This window comes from Poecile atricapillus, chromosome 2, assembly GCF_030490865.1.
Source record: "Poecile atricapillus isolate bPoeAtr1 chromosome 2, bPoeAtr1.hap1, whole genome shotgun sequence".
In the NCBI taxonomy this organism is placed as follows: Eukaryota; Metazoa; Chordata; class Aves; order Passeriformes; family Paridae; genus Poecile; species Poecile atricapillus.
This window is the reverse complement of record NC_081250.1, coordinates 114560027-114566147: the sequence shown is the minus strand read 5'-3', so window position 1 is coordinate 114566147 and position 6121 is coordinate 114560027.

The following is a 6121-nucleotide window of genomic DNA, read 5'->3' as shown; positions in this document are numbered from 1 at the left end:
AAGTGACTATGCAAATGATTAACCCTATAATCTTGTTTGTGAGAGACACCAAAGATGGCTGCAAGCACAAGTGAGAAAATGCAACTTTCACGTCAGGAAAACTGGTATTGGGTGATGGTTTTGAGACATGGAATTGGACCATCAGTTTTCAGAGATGGAAAAAATTCTTCAGTGTATGTGTGTGTTCTAGCAGTTTTGCTATTCTCATTTCTAGTGTCACAGCACTGCAAAGGGGAATTTGCCTTGGGAATATGCTAGCCTTCTCTCCTGAGGCTTGTCCTATCAACAACAGTTAGCAGAGGAAAAGTCAGTAGATTTTAAAATACAGAACCTTTATTTTTTCATGGGCTAATTAGAAACATGCCACAGATACAGAATCAGAGCCATATGTAAAGCTCTGAGTGAGATATAAAAGATTGTCTGAAGGAAAAAAGCTTGCCTTTTCCGTTCAACAACACAGGGCTTGTGCAAGTTCCTAGTTATTTCATTCAGGAAGAATCAAAGTTTCCTTTCAGGCACAGAAAAACACTGAGCTCTGACTCTTTGGTGGAGTCAAACACAGTGCTACTAGCAAACAGTCATGAATCAAACTTATTTCCAATACTTCAGTTAAATGACAGGAGACATTTAAAAGACAATACTTCTCTGATCTCAAGGACTGTTCCAAGAAGGCTTTTTTAGGGCTTCAGTACAGGGATTTGTATGAAATCCATTAGCATGGGCAACCACTGAGACCCTCTGCAGTCTACTTTTGGAGTCAACATGGGAGATGACTCCTTTGGTTCAGGTTGGGGGGCTGTTTTCCTAAATTCATATGTCTACTTCTTTTAGTAAAGGTTAAAAGCAATTCTCATTGATGATATCCTCTTGAAATGCTAATCTACATAACCAAAGAAAGCATTCTGTAAAAGTCTCTTACTCTTCCTCTTCAACATGCAGTTTGCTAAGGCCCAGAACTCAGAGCATTTCCAGCAGGATCTGCAATGACAATGGAACAGGTACTGCTTCCCCGGTGGCAGCCTAATTGTAAGATGCTACCTCTGGTCAGATATCTGTAGGAAGAAAATTCTGCAACTCAGAGAATATCCTTCTACATTTGATTTTGGATTCTTTAACACAAGATGAGCAAAAATAATACAAATACTGCAGTCAGCCATGATTTTAATAAGTCCAAAAGCATGATGTTCTGAACTTACTGTTGATTGCAATCAGCCACCTCAGTTTGCTCAGCATATGAACAGCTCCCAGCAGTCTACACACAAAATCCTCTACAATATCAGGCGTGAACAAGCCTGCAAGCTAGCTGAACTCCATCTTCAGAAGAGTAGACTAGAAACAATGAAAACAAAGGCCAAAAATGATGATGAAATAAACTATCTATTCACTTTGAAGTTTAAACCTTACAGACCTAGAAAAGAGTGAATAGTGACCGAACCAGAACAGAGCGAATTCCCATAGGAATAAATACGTCTGGTCACTAGGTGTCAGCCTTGCCTCTACCAGGAGGACACCGGACCTTCCCCCTGTCTCCGCTAAGCAAATGCAACTCTCAGCACTAAAAATGACCGCAGCAGACTCGTAATTAGGGGAGAGGAGCAGATGGAGAAGGATGTTTGTGCGGGGTGCTTGTGATCATATTTGTTACCCTCAGGTTTGGACGCTGGAAACAAAGACAGGTTTCATGCTGAGGAGATGTGACTGGATATCACCTGCAGGGACAGCAGAGAAATTATGCTAACAATGAAAATATCAGCAGGGTATTAGCAATGAATAAGTGCTTTGCAAGCCTTACAGTATTTACTGTTTATCCTAGAGCACCAGTTTCTGGAATATTGCCATCGCATAAAAATGCTGGCTCCCTCTTCTTTAATTTGCCTCTAGTCTTGCTGGATACAGGAACAATGCTTGGAAATAAGATTCCTGCAGAGCCGAAAACTTTAAGGACAACAAAGAAAACCTAAAATGTATATTCTTTAAATAATTTCTTGACTACTGACAGTTCATAAAAGTATAGTCAGCAAAAACAAAGAGTAATTAAACATGCAGCAGAGTTTCATCGGTGTTGAAGAATACATGTTTCTGACTTTGGAATCTCTTCAGGCAGATTTTCATACCTTGATTTTCACATTCCCAAGGCTCTACATTTTTTTATTTGGCCCCAGCCTGCTACAGTACCACAGATGCATGCCAGTGCCCATGGTCTGCTGCCACTGCAGTTTCCCAATATGCCATAAGCAAAGCCATCCAGCCCAGTCAAGAACAACAACTGGAATTGGAACAACATGCAGTTTTCACAAGATGCAGCAAAAATTACTTGACAGCTTTTTACCTTTTTACCTCCCTTTTTCTTCTTAGGTTCTCTTAATGGACAGATAAGCTTTCCCACATTAAACACAAAATCAGAGCACCCCAGTGCTTCGATCCTCTCAGAGACACACAAAAGAATGCAGAAAAACTCACACAGGTAGAATTTTACTACACAATCACATCCTCACTATAGTAATTAATCTTCTGATCATCCCACAGTAAACAGCTGTCCTTAATGATGAACTTGGAAGGGCTGGAGCCTTCCAAAAACAACAATAACAACAAAGTCACAATTAGCTCAGACATTTTGCCTAGAAGCCAGGGCAGCAGCAGCATCACATCACCCAAGTCCAACATAAAACCAGTAGAATAATATTTTGTCTGGAACAGTTTCAAGCCTAGTACATGGCCCATACTCAGACTGCCTGCTGCAAAAAGCACAATGGCCTTGACAAGAAAAAAAAAAAAAAAAAAGGAAAAATGAAACAAGAAAAAGAGAGGATAAATGATTGCCTGTTCACAAAACCCAAGCAGACAAATACCAAATCTGTGCTTTATATGAACATCACAAGCCATCACAGTAACGGTAGGGGGTACCCTATGAGACACACTGGATGAATCTTCTCAGATAGCAGTGAGACATCTGTGTTTAAGCATCTCAGTCACCTTCTCCAGCCATTACAAGCAGCACTTGTAAAGCAGACACCTCAAGAGAGGCACCATCCTGATCTCCCATTTTTGATTTTGCAAATGGAGGTGAGTTTCATTTTTGTGCTTCACTTATAAACATATACATTAGAACTAGAACAAACATCAGCATGTATTACACAAGGGTCAAAGAAGGCAGGCAGGCAAATTTTGAGTGGAAATATCAGTGCAGGGCTGAGAACTGGGAGTCATCCACCTTGAAAGTCAGAGGCTGCCAGTTGGGGATGTCACCAATCTCTGTATCCTGGAGAAGCTACTGTCTCCAATAGTTTTAAAATAACACTGATTGCTAGCATCTCACCTCTTGTGGCACCAATATACCCCCTAGACTGCTTTTTTCAATAGATAATTTTAAAAGCATGCTTATTTTCCAAGACAAATACAACCTAGTATTCATTACATACATACATACATATTCATACATTAGGTTACACAAGTTCTTTCAATGGCAAGCTAAGCAACACACACCGGGGATACGTTGATCCTGTGGAGAAATTCTGACCATTAATTTCAACCTTGGGTCACAGAAAACAAATAGCAGGATTCAGCTCCAGATGATGAAGTTTTGGGTGCATACAAGAGTGCTATGTTACAATTCCTGTCACAGTCAGTGTAGTCTAGAGTGTCACTAAACTGCTTGGATGTCTGCTCCAAGCTGAAGATGACTTTTCTCTAGGCTCTAGATACCAACTGTATCAATCACATTACTACAAAAGCACCGAGATTCCTATGAGAGGAGTTTGAAGCACTGTTTACATGGGGGAAATGTAAATTTAGACCTGCATTAATTTTGAAATTAACACAACACCTCACTACAATAACTTCATAAGGAACTCGGATTCCAATTTTTGAAGCACTGAACCACAGCTTCATTCAACTCAAAATGCATCTCCCTTGCAAGATATCAAGTAAATTTATTTTCTTAATTTAAGGTACTCTGCACAGGGAGCAAACTACACCAGCATCACAAAAACCCCTAGAGAACTAGTTTACTATAAATTTACACATCAACTTACTTTTCATAGGCCCGCTCTCTCTCCACAAACTTCTAGCTATCATTACCTGCCCAAGGAATAAAAAATGGCAGATTTTCAAGCTAAATATGGACTAATCTGTCCATATTTATAGACTAAACCCCAGACAGGACAATGCTACCATGAGATAGAATGAATCTTACAGAGTCTGAAGAAAAGTGTAAGGACAGATTTGGCCATTGGTCCATTGAATGCAAAATTGCCTATCCTTTCTTACTGGTATCTAGTGAGTGCAATTCTGAGGTAAGTGCACAGGCACTCTTCTAGGAGTGTTCATTGACTGAAAAACACCAAATCCATTGCTCAAAGGGCCCTCCAAGTTGCTTGGCATGTGGCTTCGAATCCACAAGGTTAACAAGTAAACAACATTGCTGTTGACATTTTTAACAACAAAAGCAACACCAGTCCAGGAAACTCAAGCCAAACCCCCACCCCCCCCCTAAAACAGATGCAGGAATGATCAACACTTTTCCTGCTCCAGAGGCACATAAAACAACCAGATTTTCAAACCCAGAGTGGGCCAGACAGGATGACACTGTGAGAATGATTGAGTCCTGCAGTTCCCACCACTACAACGGGAAAGGTGAGAAGAGACCTTGGGAAGATGCAGATGCTTCAGAGGGAATATTCAGCACAGGAGACACAATACATCTGAGGATAGCTTCACTGAGAAACCATACTTCTTTAGACAATATATTTCTGCTACAGAAGACCAAGATAAATCACCTGAGTGGGAGATGTAGCTTAAAAAGATCGTCACTTCCCTCTAATGGGCAAGAACCCTTTAGACCTTTTTTCATAGACTAAACTATAACCTTAACCTGAAGTGCAGGTTGTGAGTTACATGAAACTATACCTGTCTGATCACATTTTCAGAAAATTTTAAGACATAAAGCTGCATATAGAATATTAAACTGAACATTTTGCATATACACAGCATCTTTCTTGTTTTAGATATACATAAATAGAACAGTTAAATATTTAAAATAAGGGACCTGTGCAACAATTTCTGATTCCCTGTAGAACTTGTGTTAGTGCAAAATTAGTCTTGCACTAGCATTTGAGGTTTTAGTATAGAAAATAACAGAAAATAGAAGTAATAGCAGAAAATAATAAAATAGTAATGAGAAGCTATCTTCGTAATTGATCACTTTTATATGACTTCCTGGAGGACTAACATCAATTATGCTTCTATGTCAAAACAATGCTGGCACACTGCCAGTGAAGATTCAGATCAGGACCACTGATTTAATTTATTCATTTTTGGAAATCAATGGATTGTACAGTTAGCTTTTGACTGTTAAACACAAATTCTATATAAAGTATAATGAAGCCAGGTTATCGCCGTTGTATGCGTGAGAAGTTTAATCCACTTCGACTGCAGTCAGCTACTTGCAAGTAGCATTGACTGGCTGCAGTCAGTAGAATCTGTTCCTAGGAACAGGTGATTTCTAATTATCACAATATGAAACAAGGTATGTACTTGTTTACAGACCTTTATTTAGATAGCAGCCTCACATCTGTAATCGGTTTTATCAAGTCAGAAGTTTGATGTTGCTGATAAAAATTGACATGGATTTCAGCATTTTGTGACACAAATAAAAGTCCCTTTTCCTCAGTTACCCTACAATACTTTTCCACCTACAGCAGATTGGGTACTTCTTGCTATGGCACATGCAAAACCACTCTCAACACAGGATATCCAAGACAATCCTTTATCTTATAAACATGAAATTATGGTCCTACATCATGTACCTAAGTAATGAGAATGGCTTTAGGTGACAGCATTGACTTAAGTCTTGCACCAGTAAGCCTGACAGGTAAACAACAGTCCTTTCAGACACTTTATTATGGATTTATTAGAAACCTTGTCAATAACTCACTTGTGCTTTTGATAATTGTGTATTTGGTTGCTAGGAGACTTGTGTTCCTGATGAGATAAAATGAACAGGAAATCCTCTATAGCCTTGTGACTTTTTGCACTAGTAAATAAAAATTCAAACAACTGATACAAAATACTAGATACTGTTAACAGAAGTGAGAAAAAAAGACAAGCATTGCATATTTTAAAT